This window comes from Dromaius novaehollandiae, chromosome 11 (assembly GCF_036370855.1).
Source record: "Dromaius novaehollandiae isolate bDroNov1 chromosome 11, bDroNov1.hap1, whole genome shotgun sequence".
Lineage (NCBI taxonomy): Eukaryota > Metazoa > Chordata > Aves > Casuariiformes > Dromaiidae > Dromaius > Dromaius novaehollandiae.
Genome location: NC_088108.1, coordinates 19629621 through 19644959, shown reverse-complemented (window position 1 = coordinate 19644959; position 15339 = coordinate 19629621). Strand labels below are relative to the sequence as shown.

The window sequence follows — 15339 nt, the reverse complement described above, 5'->3', positions numbered from 1 at the left end:
CTTTAATATGGCACTATAGGATACAAGTAAATAACAGCTATGATCTAAGTCCTATATTTAGCCAGTCCTTTAGAGTTTATGGTGCAGACAGAAAAAATGTTCAGTTTTTTTTTTTTTTTTTTTTTTTTTTTTTTTTTAAGAAAATTTGAGTTAGAACATAAAACGGAAAGAGAACCATTCAGCTTCCTTTAGATTTTGAAGCTGGGACATGAATATTGCTATTTGCTCATCAATAGTTTTACTTCTAGCTTTACCAGAAAACTAAACAAGCAAGATTTCAATGGTCAATTACTCAGAACTGTTTCTATTGCACTGTACAGTTTACTGCTGAATGGATATCCTACGTATGTTTGCCCTGCATTTTATTTTTGTACATTTCTATCAGCTGTCTTACCTTTAGCCAAGCACTTCAAACTACTTTAATTAGTGTAGTTTAAGGAAAATTTATCTGTTCTTAAATAACGTTTCATTTAAATCTGGACTGCCTGCATTGCAGGTCATCAAATCCACTAGCTATGCAAGTTTAAGAGTTCTGATTTATGTTTTGTATTGTCTGAACTCATGAGCCTGGGTGTGTAATGGTTATGTTAGAAACTCTAATATTTTATTCACACATATAACTGGATACTGTTTTGATGCGAACTACTACCACATGAAATACTAACAGTTAATGAATATCATTTCTTTTTACAGATAAAGGAATACAAGATGCATGCATATTATAATACATTCAGTAATACTTTAGGAAAGTTAAAAGTGGGCCCAGTTCTGTTGCGTTGCACAATAGAAGTTCACTCACCAAGCACATGGAAAAACTGAACGTGAAAGCTAGCCTAACTCCAAATCCAGCCATAATACTAGCTTTAACATACTCAAGTGTCCAGTGCCTAGACTGAAGCTAAGCATCAGTCATTAATCCCAGCTGACACTATCACCACCTCTTGAAATCCAGGCCACACAGCATACAGCAATAGATTCAATTAGTAAATTCTTTTCATATGCTAATGTATCATACCTAATATGCTGTGTCTGTAGCCTTGAACACATCTAAAGGAGCTGTTTCATAAAAAATTAAGGGGCCAATAGCTTATATTTATGCTAGTCCTCAGTTCTCTAGGATTTGGAACACCCAGCAGTTATAGCTTATTGCTTGGTTAATTCAGCAATAAACAAAGCTTTTTGATTATTTTCCCAAACCCAAAGCCTAGCATCAGCCATATCCAAGTGATCATATCTTAAACCAAAATTAAACACCAGCTCATAATCCTGCCAACACTGGCATTCATTCTAGGTCTCTGGGTGAAGCAATAAATTGACTCGAAAACTTTGTTCCAAATTCCTATAGCTAAGGCAATTCAAGGGAAGACACTCAGGAAATGATGGTCTATTGTCATTTCTTCTTTACTCCAGCTATGGGATTAGACCACTTCTGTCTGGCATATGTGGGAGCTAGATACAATTCCTCCTCTGAAAGGATTTGGACTTGGACCTTCTGCCTCCCAAGAAAACTCTAAAATCACCACCAAGTCTATTCTTAGATTGGGTGCTCCCAGTCTCTTTTGCAGATACTTTATATAATATGCTTTCACTAGAGCAGGAGCTAGAAGACCTTGGAAGTCCTTTCTCCAGCCTGATTATCCTAGCTGTCAGGCCATCAAACCATTTGCATATTTTCCCTTTGGCCTATTAAGTATTTTATACAAAAACTAAACAGCTCAGCTGAAGGGACAGAGACACTGTACAGAGGTACAGGAAACATCCATTTTCACAACTTTTCCCCTAATTCAGCAGAGACTTAGCAAAAAAACAGGCACACAAATACAGATACAAACACCTAAATAAATACTCATTTTGTTCCAGCATCTGTAACTGCTCTTTGATTTCAGCTTTGAAGTTCAAAACACTATATATATATATATATATATATATATATATATATATGTCTAGCCTTCAATAGCCAAAGTAAAAAAAGCTTGTATCAAGATATCCACCTTGTGAGTTTTGTACTGACATTTGAGAAAACTATTATATCTGATGCCTTCATGATTTACATTAATCTTTAACTCAGGTGTAAAATAGTTAAAAATACAAAGTCTACTATTGTTAAAGAAATACATTGGTTTCTTTGCTAATATCATCACTCTACCCTTGTAGAATGTCAACAGCTAATCATATTCTATCTCTGCCTCAGTATTATACTGAGAAGTTGACTTTGCCATCTGGTTTTCTAGAATTTTTATCAGGTCTTTTTAATTAGGTTCAGATCAGTGATTCCCACCATTCCCCAGCTTCTACCTTTTTCAGTACCATTAAGATTGAATCCACTTCCAGTGCATTGCAGGGTTCTCAAGTGGAACCTAAAATGAATAGGATTTCCCCTCAGGTTTTCACACCTTACATATGCTAGCAGAAGTCATGTCATGCTTGCCCAGTAGTGCATATAATTCAATTTTTGTTTTATTAAGATGTGAAGATGACCATTCTATTATAAAAAAAACCCTAACAACTTTAAAAACTCTAAATGAAAAATGGCCCAAAGATGAAAAATTAGAGACCTCTGCAAACAGTTTGAAAGGTTAGAATGCTATAATTATGTTGGACACATTTAAGTCAAAGTGGTTGTAAAGACTTTCCTAGATCAAGCCATATTTCCACATTAGACTGCTTTTTCTATTCAATTACAACGTTAAAGGCATTCAAGTAGCACTTCAAGTTTATAATATCCAAACACTGCTGAATGCCTCAGATATGGATTCTGTAAACTTCCTGATAGGCAATTCCTGCCGGGCAGTGTGTTAATTTCTAGTTGAGAAATAAAGATCTATCATTGAAATAATAGTCTTTCCCTTTCTCCCCCACTCAAAAAGAAGAGCAAAGATATATAAGAGAGGGTTGTGAGTGCAATGTTCTACTAATACAGGACTTTCTCTTGATGCAATAGACACAAACAGAACCTTCAGGGGATGGTCACAGAAGTTAGCTCAGATTGCTGGAGAGTACTTAGAAACTCAACTAGCAGAAACAATGCATTTATTCTCAGTACTTTTAGAATCTCACTGAAGCTCTCTCTCAGTAAGGCAATCCTTTTTTTTTTTTTTTTTTTTTTCCCCCAGTTTTATTTAGGTGTGTATTAACTGCACACACACTTAATATACCACAGACAAGTTTATTCCAGAGCAAGACTGAGAACCCACAGTGCAGCAAGCTTAAGTCATTAAGTTGCAAATGTGAGGACTTGCATACTTTGCATTTAATGCCAGCCAATTAGTACACATTTCTATTCAGAGGTATGAAATGGGAGGGAGAAAGTGTAGGACAACTTTCATAAGTTTAAATAGTTAGTATCCCTTCCACCTATTTGAGTTGCACACTCCTAATTCTTTTTAGCTAATTCTGGCTGAAAAAATTCAGACATGGACAGGAGATAAAAGTTAGCATGCATACTATTGCTCATCCAAACATGCAATAGGCAAGCCAAAGGAGAGTAATTACCATTTCTTATATGGTGAAGGACATTAGTTAGAGGAAAGCTGAACAAGTGCTTTGACAGATAAAATCTGGAACAATCTAGCTATGTCTAGATCAAAACATTGCTTACGTATTTTTGATCTGCTAAAAAAAAAATATTTCTTTAACATTAATATCATGTCTGTCAACATGGAATTTAAAAGTCAGGCAGTCAATACCTTTCATACAACATGAAATTACACTTCCATACAAAGCTACAACTCACCATAGGATCACTGGGTGCAGTATCACTGTGACCAAGAAGCACTTAATCATAATTTGTTCTAGAAATGAAAATTCATGCCATGCATCAAATTCAGCAAAATTTTACCTTCATAACTTGCAATCTGCCAGTGATCTAGTAAAACAAAGTAAAAATTATAAAAAGTCACACTGATGTAACCAACTTCAGTTTTCCTTTCTCACAGTGACAAGCCCTTCTTGCGTCCAAATGCAAGTACAGTTCATGCACTCTTTCATTACGTTGTTACTTTTACAAAATGCACTCTTCTTTCTTTTGAGGAAAGGTTGAATGGCTTGCTTTCTAATTTTTTCTCTATATTCAGCTCCTTGCAGAGTTTTTCACTGGACCCAGTAATATCTCATGCTTGTGCAAGGAGAACTATTCTTTCTAACTTTAATAAACTAATAATTATTTTCAACTTACAGTTTGAGAACCTCAGGCACAGAAATTTGATGCCAATACTTTCTATTTTAGCTAACATCCGAATTCCTATTAACAATCTTTATTCTTTCTAATTCTGTCCAGTTAAAATAATAATAATGAATGGTATAAGGTAAAAGGAAAACTGTGCTTCACTCTTCCAGTGCAAGAACTAAGGGCATCAAATAAAACTAACAGGTGACTAAACTAAACGTCCATCTAACTCAATATCCAGTCTTTCACAGAATCCAGTGATGATACTTCCCTAGTATATTCTCCAAATCCCCAATAGTCTGCAGCTTAACGATTTTCTGAGTCAGTAGTGGTGATTTTGGATTTTTCTTACCATGAATTTGTCCTCTTTTTTTTTTTCTTTAAATTCATGTAAACTTTTAGCATTCACATTATCCCATAATGAGAACTTTCACAACTTGACCACATATTGTATGAAGACCCTTTCATCTTCTCTTGTTTTTTTTTTTTTTGAACTTGCCTCTGACTAGTTTAATTTGATAACCTAACATATTCATTCTTCTATTGCTTTCCTTAAGCAGCCTATCAGTGATGTTACACACAATGGCTAACTTGCAGGAAATTTTTGCTGAGGGAAACTCGCTTGGAGATTGGAGCATGCAAATAGTAGAGAAAAAACAGCAAAACAGATTAGATTTTACTGAGCATGGACTGGCTTTTAAATAGGCCTGGTGGTACAGCACCAGTTCTGCTAAATAATCCCAATGTATTTATTTTCATAAAGTAGCACTGTCTTGTCAACTAACATTCAACTTGTGATCTAAAGTAATTCCTAAATCATTTCCTGAAGAACTTCTACTGGACAATGTTTTGTATTCCTGCAGTTGATTATTCCTGTGTATAGCACCTTGCTATTGAAATGCATTCTATTCTTTCAGACCTTTAACTCCAATTTATCAAGAAGTAAATTTTGCCTTCTATCTATGCAACCCTTCTCAGTTTACTGTTGTCTAAAATTTAACAAGCACATTATCTGTTATATCATCCAGATCATTAATAAATATATTTAGTAGGAACAGATCCCAGGTCAGATTCCTAAAGGAATTTGCTTGATATAACCTCCCATATGAAACTGAAACATAAATATCTGTTCTTTGAGTGCTGTTTTCTAACCAGTTGCACAATTTTCAGTAAGTTTCCCTGGCTTACTCATGAGAATGTTATAGAATTCTCAAAAGCTTTTTTTCAAAAAAAAAAAAAAAACAAACAAACAAACCAAAAAGACCCCACAACAAGTAGATATGCATCTACTGCTTCTCTTCTAACCACAAGGCTTGTTATCCTGCCATAGAAGAAAATTAAATTGTCCTGGTAAGATTTTTTTCTTGACATATCCATGTTGACTGTTTCTTGTTATCCTGTAAGTGCTTTTAAGATCTATGTTTGTTTTACTGTTTTTCCTGGAATTGAAGCTAAGCTGGTTCACCTGTAATTCTCCAGTTCTTACATTTTCAATGATGAAGGACATCACTTGCAGTCTTTCAGAGCCTCACCCAACCTCCAGCAGCTCAAAGACTGTTATTAATGGCTCTGAGATCAGTTCAGCCAGTTGGATGAATTTAATGTTGCTCAACTAACTTGACAACATATAATCCAATTGTTTTATGTTCTTTTCCTATTATAGCCCATTTTGCCCTTTTGTAATTAAAATTAATTGCCTTATTCAACTAATCACAGTTGCTCTTTTTAGGGTGGGAAAAAGAGTATCAAACATTTGGACTGTCTTAGACTTGTCTCTCAGTAACTTTTACTTTTCACTCAAATAGAGATAAAAAACATTTTTCTTGGTACTAGCAGACAGAAATAATGTCCGAATACTTTTACTAGCTGCATGTAATGTTCTACCTTAACCTTTCTATTTTTGTCTCTGTGTATTCATCCTTAGTAATCTTAGTCCTTCCTCTCTGGGCACTTCATTTTTGACAAAACTTAGGAATTTGGATAAGATTTATCCAAACCGGTATCTTGCTACACTTTTTTTTTTCTTTTTGCATTAGGAAAATTAGAGAAAGGAGAAACTGTAGGTTTTTTGAGGTCTTTCTAACTCCATTTCTCTTTAGCCTAAGTTCACATGGAGTGCAACCCATTGCTTACCTAAGTTTATTCAAATCTATTGTTTTCTTTAATTATCTTCCTAAAGATCAGGAACTGTATTATTTCATGATCCATCTTCCAAAGTTGCATTCTACCAGCACATTCTCAATTAATTGCTCCTTAGTAACTGTTCTCCTGCCTAGACTAGCCTTCCCTTTCTTTGCTTTGCCAATTTTGTTATACAATTTTAATTATGCTTTAAACTAATGTACTAAAAAAGTACAATGTAGTCTGTATTCTACTATAAACCTTTTTCAACCAGTGTCTTGGGAATTAGACTGAACTACCAAGTCTATGATTTCAATGATTGTTCACAAAGAGTCTCCGAAACCTGAGGTGCCTTATTTGGGAATCTGTAGCAGATATGCACCACAAGAGTGCTTTTACTCTTTCTTCCATGCATTTACAGATGCTTAAACTTTCCTTTCAAATTCAAGATTCAAATCATGTGGGTTATTCCTTCAAGTCTCTATATGCTAATTAAGCATAATTTTCACAGTGTTGAGACTTTCAGTTCCTCTTCCTTATTCCACATACTTCTTGCATGTTTCTTCATCTTCTCTTCCATAAGGACACATATATTAGATGTTTTGCTGAGTAATCTTATTCTTCTACTTGTTCTCCTTACAACACTATTAAGAATAAACTTCTCTAATCTATAATCCCTATTCAGTTATTCCTCTTTGCAGATAGAAATGTTATTTCTTTCTCTAGAAGTTGCTCAACTGCTCAGAAATACTTTAGTGATTTTTTTTTTAAATTGATCAGAGATGTTTCCGATGATTCATTGTTGTAAGAACTATTTCACTCCACTTCATTCTGTGATAATAAACTTGAAAGAGATGCTGATTTTCTACCCTGGGAGAAGTTACCTTGTTTTTTTGTCCTGAGAGATAACTATACTAAGATCACAACACTAGTGCAGCTAGAAGCCAGCTGCTTATGCAACTAAAACATAGGATAAGTCTATACCATGTGAACAGAGCAATGGTGATGTTTGAAGTACAATGCTTCCTCAGTGACAGGCTTCACAAATGATCTAGAGTTATTAATTCAAATATAGAAGTATTGCAATTAGTTCATGCTTTTTTCAGAGGCTGAAGAGTTCTGCAGGACTGCAGAAGAGCCTTGCCACATTCTAGCAGTTATAAACTGATAAAAGCAGAGCCACTGCAACACAGAGTTCATTTCTACAGTATTTATTCAGCTTCTTAAACAGATTTTCCACCTTCCTGTGAATTAGCCTACATTAGAGTCAAATAGGTAATTCCAACCAACACAAGCCCTCAGGTGTTCTCCCCTACTGAGAGCCACACCCAAATCACTCCTAGAACCACTCTCCTTCAAAACAGTCGGATGAAGAGTCAGGTCCATATCTCCTAAGGAGCTTTCTTTGCTGTGGATATCACTGATGTGTGGAGATGGCTTCTCAACACTCGCTTTTAATCCATTTTCAATTTTCTAAGGCATACCATTTGTCTGATTCATATTGTCTAATGCAGTCAGCTTTTCTGATTTCTCATTTTTCCTTTTGGAATTCTCTGCATGTGAAATGCACCCAGCAGAGGACTGGAATCCCTTTTTCCCCAGCACTTCCACCACTTCTTGTCTTCAAACCACCTCAGTCTTACCTCTCCTTTTCTCCCTGATTTTTAAACCTGTATATTTACCATAACTTACCTTCTTCTCACTTCTGTTTACTTATGACTGTCCTACTTCCCAGATAATCACAAGCATAAGACATCTTTCCCCAGACCATTTTACCCACCCCAAACAAGTTCCTTTTATCCTACAGACTCACAGAGCCTTTAAAGGAAGCTATATAAAAAACAAGATGGACAGAATTACAGTTACCTCTCCTGTCTTTCTACAGCAAAGAAAGTTGGAATTCACTGTTGCCTCTCTAACATGAGCCCAGCTTTTCAGAATTACGCACATACACTTTCACTTTCTCTTCCTGAAGATCAAAACTATGCTGCTGATGATAAAGCGTCAAAGAAACAATCTAAGAAAATAATTTACATAGTCATCTTGCAAGCCATATACATATTGTAAGAGCTGCTTCTTCATGTATCAACTGTCAGCAAACAGCTTCCTTAGGGATAGGGAGCCAGGAGCCAAGTGTAATAACACAGTTGGCAGGACAGTTGCCCATCTCAGAGCCCCTTAGCAAAGCAAGCAAGGCAGGCCTCGGGATGTAGCCAGGTTCAATCAAAAGTCCAGATCATCAGACAAGTGTGTGGCAATGAGGCAGGTCCAAGGTCAACTTACAAGTCAATTTGCAGGTCAGAATTTGGGCCTGAAGATCAGGTCTAGTGACAATAAATTGATGGTGAATTGTCTGACAGGGTCAGACACAGCTGAGTGATCACCAGGCAGGTCAACAATGATGAGGCCAAAGTCAAGTTGGGAAGACAGTCCACAGGTCAAGATCAATGGGGTCCACAGCCAGGGGCAGGCATGGTTATGGCTGAGCAGGAGACCAGTACTTCCCCAAAATAGTTCAGTAAGGCTCTGAAAGCCTGGGGCTGACCTGAAATGGAGCCCACAGGCAGGGAGGGGTGAGGCTGGCCAGTTAAGGCTTATGAGCACACTCAAAGCCCTGACTTTAACATGGCACAGAAACACAATCACAGGTTGATTGGGAACCACAATCCATTGTGCTAGGCTGCAAATAAATATAGACTATTCATTTTAAGACAATATATTGAAAGTAGATTAATACACCACAGAACAAAGGAAAAATTATCTTTCTACAGAGCATAAGTAATACACTGTTGATTAATCAAGCTCAGAGTTGTTCTTCAACAAGATGACAACAAATGTTAAAACATTTCTTTTTGTTAATCCAAAGCTCTTAATAAAAAAAGCCCAAGACCTCAGTAACACCTATTACCTGTCTCCTAGCTTGACATACATCCACTTGCTGATTGAGTCTGCTTAACCCACATTGCCAGAAAAAATAATTACAGTAGTTAATAGTGTACCTGCCTGGGAAAACTGTGTCCTGCGTGGCCACTTCTGGCAACATAAATTGAACTTCAGCACAATATACTTTGCCAGAAGTCCTGCACTACAGCACCATTCTTTCATCCTGGCAAGTCTGTATTATACTATGTGGCAAGTAGAGCCATCCATATGCTGTTAACCTTTCAGACCACTAAAGAACAGATGGTCTCAGATTTGCTGTTGATGAGCTGTTAATGTAACTATCAGTCAATGCTGTTAATTACTGTTTGCCTGTTTCAAAACAGCCTATATTGGAAATACTTTTTTTTTTTAAAGCAGAACATAAAATAACCTGCTCTGTAATCACAGAATAAACATATAAACACAAGTAGACCTAGACAGTGTTCTCCTTTCACTCCATGTGAAAATTGCATATGAACTTTTTGTCTTTATAAGATTATCAAAAAGCCATTGTAAGTACAGGTGATCCTGAAAGATTTCTTGCCAAAGGCTCCTTCAGTCTACTTCTACTGAACACACTATAATTTTAATCACCTGTTCTCAGAATCCATAAATAATATACTACCTAAGAATTTCAGTTACGAAAATCTTCCTAGCTGTTAGAAAACATAATAAAAAGATATATCATTTTCTGCTTTGGGAAAGAATAGACGTATTTCCATAAATACCTTATTGGATACAAAATTACCTCTGCCTTCAGACAGTTAGGGTATTGCTTTGGTAAACTCTCTTACCATACTACAGTGAAAGCTATTTCATTTTTATTTTAATTACAATGAATTACTTGTTAAATGAAAACAGTCTTGCATAGATAACAGTTTCACATACCAAGACTTCTTCCTTCAGGAACAAGTTGATAGGCAATCCAATTTAATATAGTCTAAGCCATTTTATTAGCATATTATCTGTGCAGGTAATTCAGTCAGTCAGACACACACTTTCCAGAAATAAAGTGACATCATTTCTCCTGTTGTGGATGCTACACTGCTTCCAATTTTTTTGCAGATAAAAGCAGGTGGAAAGACTAATCATGAAGCTATATTTTCATCTTCCACTATATTAATGCCATGAACCCAAATTTTTAAGATCTTATATGGGATTTGCTAACAAAGACAGTCTGGAATAAGTTATACATAAAACAGAGTTACTGAAAATGCACAAGTCTTTGGAAAGATTTAGATAGATGAATAAACTAACTGAACCTAGAACTGTGAAGCATTTTATTAATACTTATAAGGAAAGGTTATGTTTACTATAATAACTTTCTTTAATATGTAACACTTGAATTCTTACAAATAAAAGTTTCTAATTTTAGAGAAAGAAATTCTACAGTAAGTTGTTATCACAAATCTGATTAACCTATAACCTTTTGAAACATACCTGTATTACAGGAGAAAGACTTACCTTTGCAAGGTGAACAACAATAAAAAGAAGCAATTTTGGGATCACAACTGTTTTCCTCCACTGTATTACCTAGAACAAAGGAATTTACAACAGACATTACAGTTTTCCTTGCATAAAAATAAATCCTGGTATTTGAAATGAGGAAAAGTCAGCCATTTTGCACTAGCCTGTAGAGCCAAACTTCAAGACAAGTCTGCCACATGCCAGCTGTAATGAGTTCTTTTAACTGCTCAGGACCACATGACACTGACCTCAAATTCAAAAGCTAAAAATAACGTAAGTTAAAAACTACTTTTCATGTTTTCCTTCCAACTGTGATCTTCCCACAAAGTCTGCATTCTAAATAGGAACTGAAATGTTTATTTTATATGAAGAACTCAAATAAGATTTTATTTCTGGAAGAAGGAATGTTTGGAGGAAGGAATACAAAGATATCTCAAAGACTTCTTGCAAGTTTCAATATCATGTCATAGAGTTCATACACTTAGATAATTAGAGCTTCTAGGTAGTCCTTAGCTTGGAATACCTGGAAACTCCCACGCATCGCTACTCAAAATGATTCTCAACTAGAAGTGAACAAGCATATTTCTTCCTTCAACCTTCTCCAGAAATTTAATGAATATGTGGATTTGACGCATGTGCACCATCACTTGAGAACTAATTAAGCTTTTCCCAAGTCCTTTTAGCTTCAGGAATCAGGCTACCTTTCAACACTTGGCAGCAACAATTTAGTATTTATTTAAAACACCTCTGATGAACTCACAGAACACCGAAGTATTTTACTCACCCACAAATGGGAGATATTTTCAGATAGGCTACAGATGTTAATTCTTAGGCTGCCATGAACACCTACAAACTGTTTTGAACAATGTTGATTTGGCTGTCAAAATGGGCAGCATCTCAAACTATCCAAATATACTCTGGAAAGCATTCTACTCCTTACAGGAAAAAATAAATATCTGTCTCTCACCATTTCTAGCATAACTCCCTGTTGTGTGCTAAGATAAGCACACAGATGCAGCTTCAGACAATGTAACATGATTCAGACATGTAAATAGTCCCTGCAGGAAGACGACAGTACTGTTAACACACTGAATGAAAGTCTCTATAGTATCCTGAAATACAAGTGTTGCAACATATTCCTATGGTACAGTCCTTTAGGGGACCAGTGTTACAGTAAGTTTTAGTGTGACATAATAACTAGCTACAGCTGAAGTCTGGAATTCAAGATGAATCCTGGGCCTAAAGGAACAGGAGTGTAAGCAATCCATGGTTTTACTCTTTAGCACTGGTCTAATTGCCTATTCCTTTGACAGATGAAGGTGCAGTAGCATTAGAATCAAAAGAAATTATTGGTAGTCTATCATTAATAAAGGCACTGAAACTGCAAGGAAGGAGGAAGGGAAATAAGGAAACAGAATGAGGGAAACAATTCTTTGGTATTCCTTCTGAATTATTCAGACTGTCACAATGACAGGCAAACCAGTAGGTATTTTACTTCAGGGTCTGTTCTTAGGAGGGCTCAGTGAAAGGGGGAGGGGAAAAATGTCCTGAAAATAATGGTGTGACAGTGGAAAAGCTAGAAAACATTTATGTCTATATATACATACATGTATATGTATACACATACTCATTACATGCCCAAAAAAACCCTACTGAACAAAACATCAAACTTTCTTAAAACATGCCAGACAGTGCTAAGTGTGGCACAGACTTTTCGGTCACTTCAGATAAGAACTATAACAATACTTAATAGGTATTTTGAACCCACTGTAAATATATACTGCCAAGACATGACCTAGCAGACTGTATTAATAATGTATCATCCCATCCCAAAGTCTCTCTCTGTCATGGCCTCTGAACTTTTTCTTCAACGACTGCTCAAAAACAGTTATAATTTATTCTGATGGCTGTAACTTGCTCCACATTTTTGAGGCACTAAAGCTATTCTTTGATTAGTGACTATGGTGTATCTTCAGCAGTTATCAAATAGTATTTTAAATAAGCCTTTACTGTGATGGCTCAGACAGGCAATAGTGCTTTTCATGTAAAGGTCATTGGCTCACTTCTGGCCCTAGATAATAAAGGCCGAAAGGGATTGCTGCCCAATAACTATTTTGTACCCTGCATGAACTGAATTGATGGGTTTGGTCCAGAGTGTTAGTGGATAAATATCCACATCACAAACTATCACCAGAATTGGTGTTATTAATGTCATTCTTAGTAGAAGGTCAAGAAGCAAGTTGGCACAGAGAATAAAGTGCATTCTCAAAACTAGAAGGTAAAATAGAGACACACTAACAAGGTGGTCTAGAAAAAGAACCACCCCTTTTCTGTAGCTGTTTCAGAGCTGTCAGTCCAAGATTCTTGACACACTAAATTCAAAAAGAATGAAGGCTACTACTGGGAGGATTTCTGAGCCAAAGAAAAAAAAAAAAAACTCATTTTGCATGATTTCTCCAGCTGCCTACAAAATAGACGTGTTCCAAATATATGATCAATGATGCTATCTGTGAATGCTTGCTTGCTGTTAGAAGTATGTGACAGGTTTGAACAGTGATTTTCGCCAGAGAAATGGCAAAATTACTATTGCTAGCGCTCCATATATTTGTGAACTGAGTTTAAAAAGTCTGTAAAAGATGATAAGGCAAAGAACACTCAGGAATCACTGGATGGTTTCAGCCCTCTATACTAGCTGTTGATCAACCGTGAGATTTATTGGCAGCTACAAACTTTTAAAGATCCAAGAAGCATATAACATTCAGACTGTAGCAGTCGCCTCAGTCACTCTGTTCTTCATAAAAACAAATTAATTAAGATTAGTACAGGAAACAGTTGATCTGTACTGGTCATTCCATTACCTATCCTTCTGCCAGCACAAGTTTCTCCTTTGCTGTGCGATGTCCAACTAACTGTAGACATTCCAGTGACACTATTTCCACTAAAAATTTTTTCAAGATATTTCTGTTTAGATGTTTCTTAGATAATTTTGTTTAGACTTAGCAGACCTTCAGCTTACAAGATTTGTTGAGGACCATATGCATCCACTTTTTGAACAGTTGTGAGTTCTTCTCTGCTTCAGTTTCTGCCTTTTGAATGCTGTAGGCAAAAATATGTCTATCTCGGATGCTTTGCAAAGTTTCATTAGTTTCTGAAGAAGACTCTTAGCGTTTGTACCATATCCTTCCAGGAAAGTTTGTCCTTTTTCTGTACCCATGGTAGTGCTAATGTAGAAAAAACACAAGTTTAAGAAAAATTTTATTCTAGCATTTATTTATCAATGCACAGCTCATCCACCGGGTATGACATTTCTTCCACTTATATTATTTCATATGCATCTTTTTGGACAAAGGTTCAAAGAACTACAGCATAGTCTTCCAACCCATTTATATGTGTTCATTGTTTTTAGAACCAAACAGTGGTCCCACTTAAGTCAGATAACTGATGATAGTGACACTACATGCCCCTGAGAAAGATACTCTGCTGATTTTTTACATTCTGTCAACTCAGGTCACATTTTCAGAAGTTTTTCAGAAGACAAAGGGGAGATGCTCAATGAAAAGCCTGTTTGACATGAGTGTACAAAAGACCAAGAAAATTAACACAACCTTTGCCTCTGCTGATACTTATGAGATGACAAGCTATGCTTTTCTAACACCAGTTTGGGATGGAGTTGGTGTTTCTAAAAGTTATAGTCATCTGTATTTACTCTGGAACTGGGTCAATCTAACAGTGTCTCAAAATAGGAAATGTCTCTTTTATTATGGCTGTAGAGTTTATGCCTGCTCTCCTAAACAAAGGTTTGGATTTGATAAAGGATTCATGTAAGACACTTACTCCAGCTGTTCAAGAACCTGTTCGAAAACCAGGTAGGCAAGAAAAGATATAAATTCCTTTTTATGCCACATGGCAATCATAGGGACTCCATTTATGGCTAAAAAGTGAACTAAACCACAAATTTATTTTTAAGGAGAAGGCACTGATCACAAAGAGGGAAGTGAATTCCTTTACAAATATGACATTTCAGTACCTTTCAGCCACTGCTTCTGTGCTAACAGAGAAGCACAGTTGAAAATACTAGCTCATGTTACAACTCAGTCCTGCTGTCTTCTCTAGGAGGAAGAAGGTCACAATCCTTTAGTCCTTCTCCATAACAGGATAACCCCAGGCTGCAATAGGAAGTCGCTAAAAGTCCTCACGCAAGTATTAAGGCCCCCCTTCTCCCCTAGGCTGCCCTCTGGGTCCCTGACTGACCGTTGGGGCTCCCAACTGCCGCGGAATGTTGACTGGATTCAAACGCAGAGCCCCTCCCCCCTGGCAGCACCAGGGCTGACTCGTCCCCTCGCCCCACCGGTGACTACTGCCTAGGTTAACTGTATTTTCCCTGCTCCTTTGGGAGATGCCACGGCTTGGAAGAGTTACAGGGCAACCCCGCTTTTCCCTAAGTGCTCCACACACGGGGATCAGACCTAGCCGTCACCTGTCGTCCTCCCAGGGAGATCTAGGGAGGGGATCCAGGTACCGCACACTGTCTTTCGTTTATGAAGTGGGTAGAGGGCAACGGGTTTCTCAGGCTGAACGTTTCTGCTGTGGAGCCTACTCCAGCACCAGTTTAAAGCCAGGGATCACATCTGATAAACTAGATGACACATCAGCCTTAGAGCTGC

At 36.8% G+C, this 15339-nt stretch overlaps 1 long non-coding RNA gene across 1 annotated transcript in view; it reads right to left on the bottom strand.

Moving 5' to 3' along the window:
- LOC135329559 (uncharacterized) overlaps nucleotides 1-15339 on the bottom strand; it is a 161186-nt gene that overhangs the window by 23277 nt on the left and 122570 nt on the right. The window contains exons 5-6 of the long non-coding RNA XR_010391072.1: nucleotides 13692-13896; nucleotides 10673-10741 (exon numbers count right to left, since the gene is read on the bottom strand). This is a non-coding gene — a long non-coding RNA (uncharacterized LOC135329559). The remainder of the gene's footprint in view (nucleotides 1-10672; nucleotides 10742-13691; nucleotides 13897-15339) is intronic.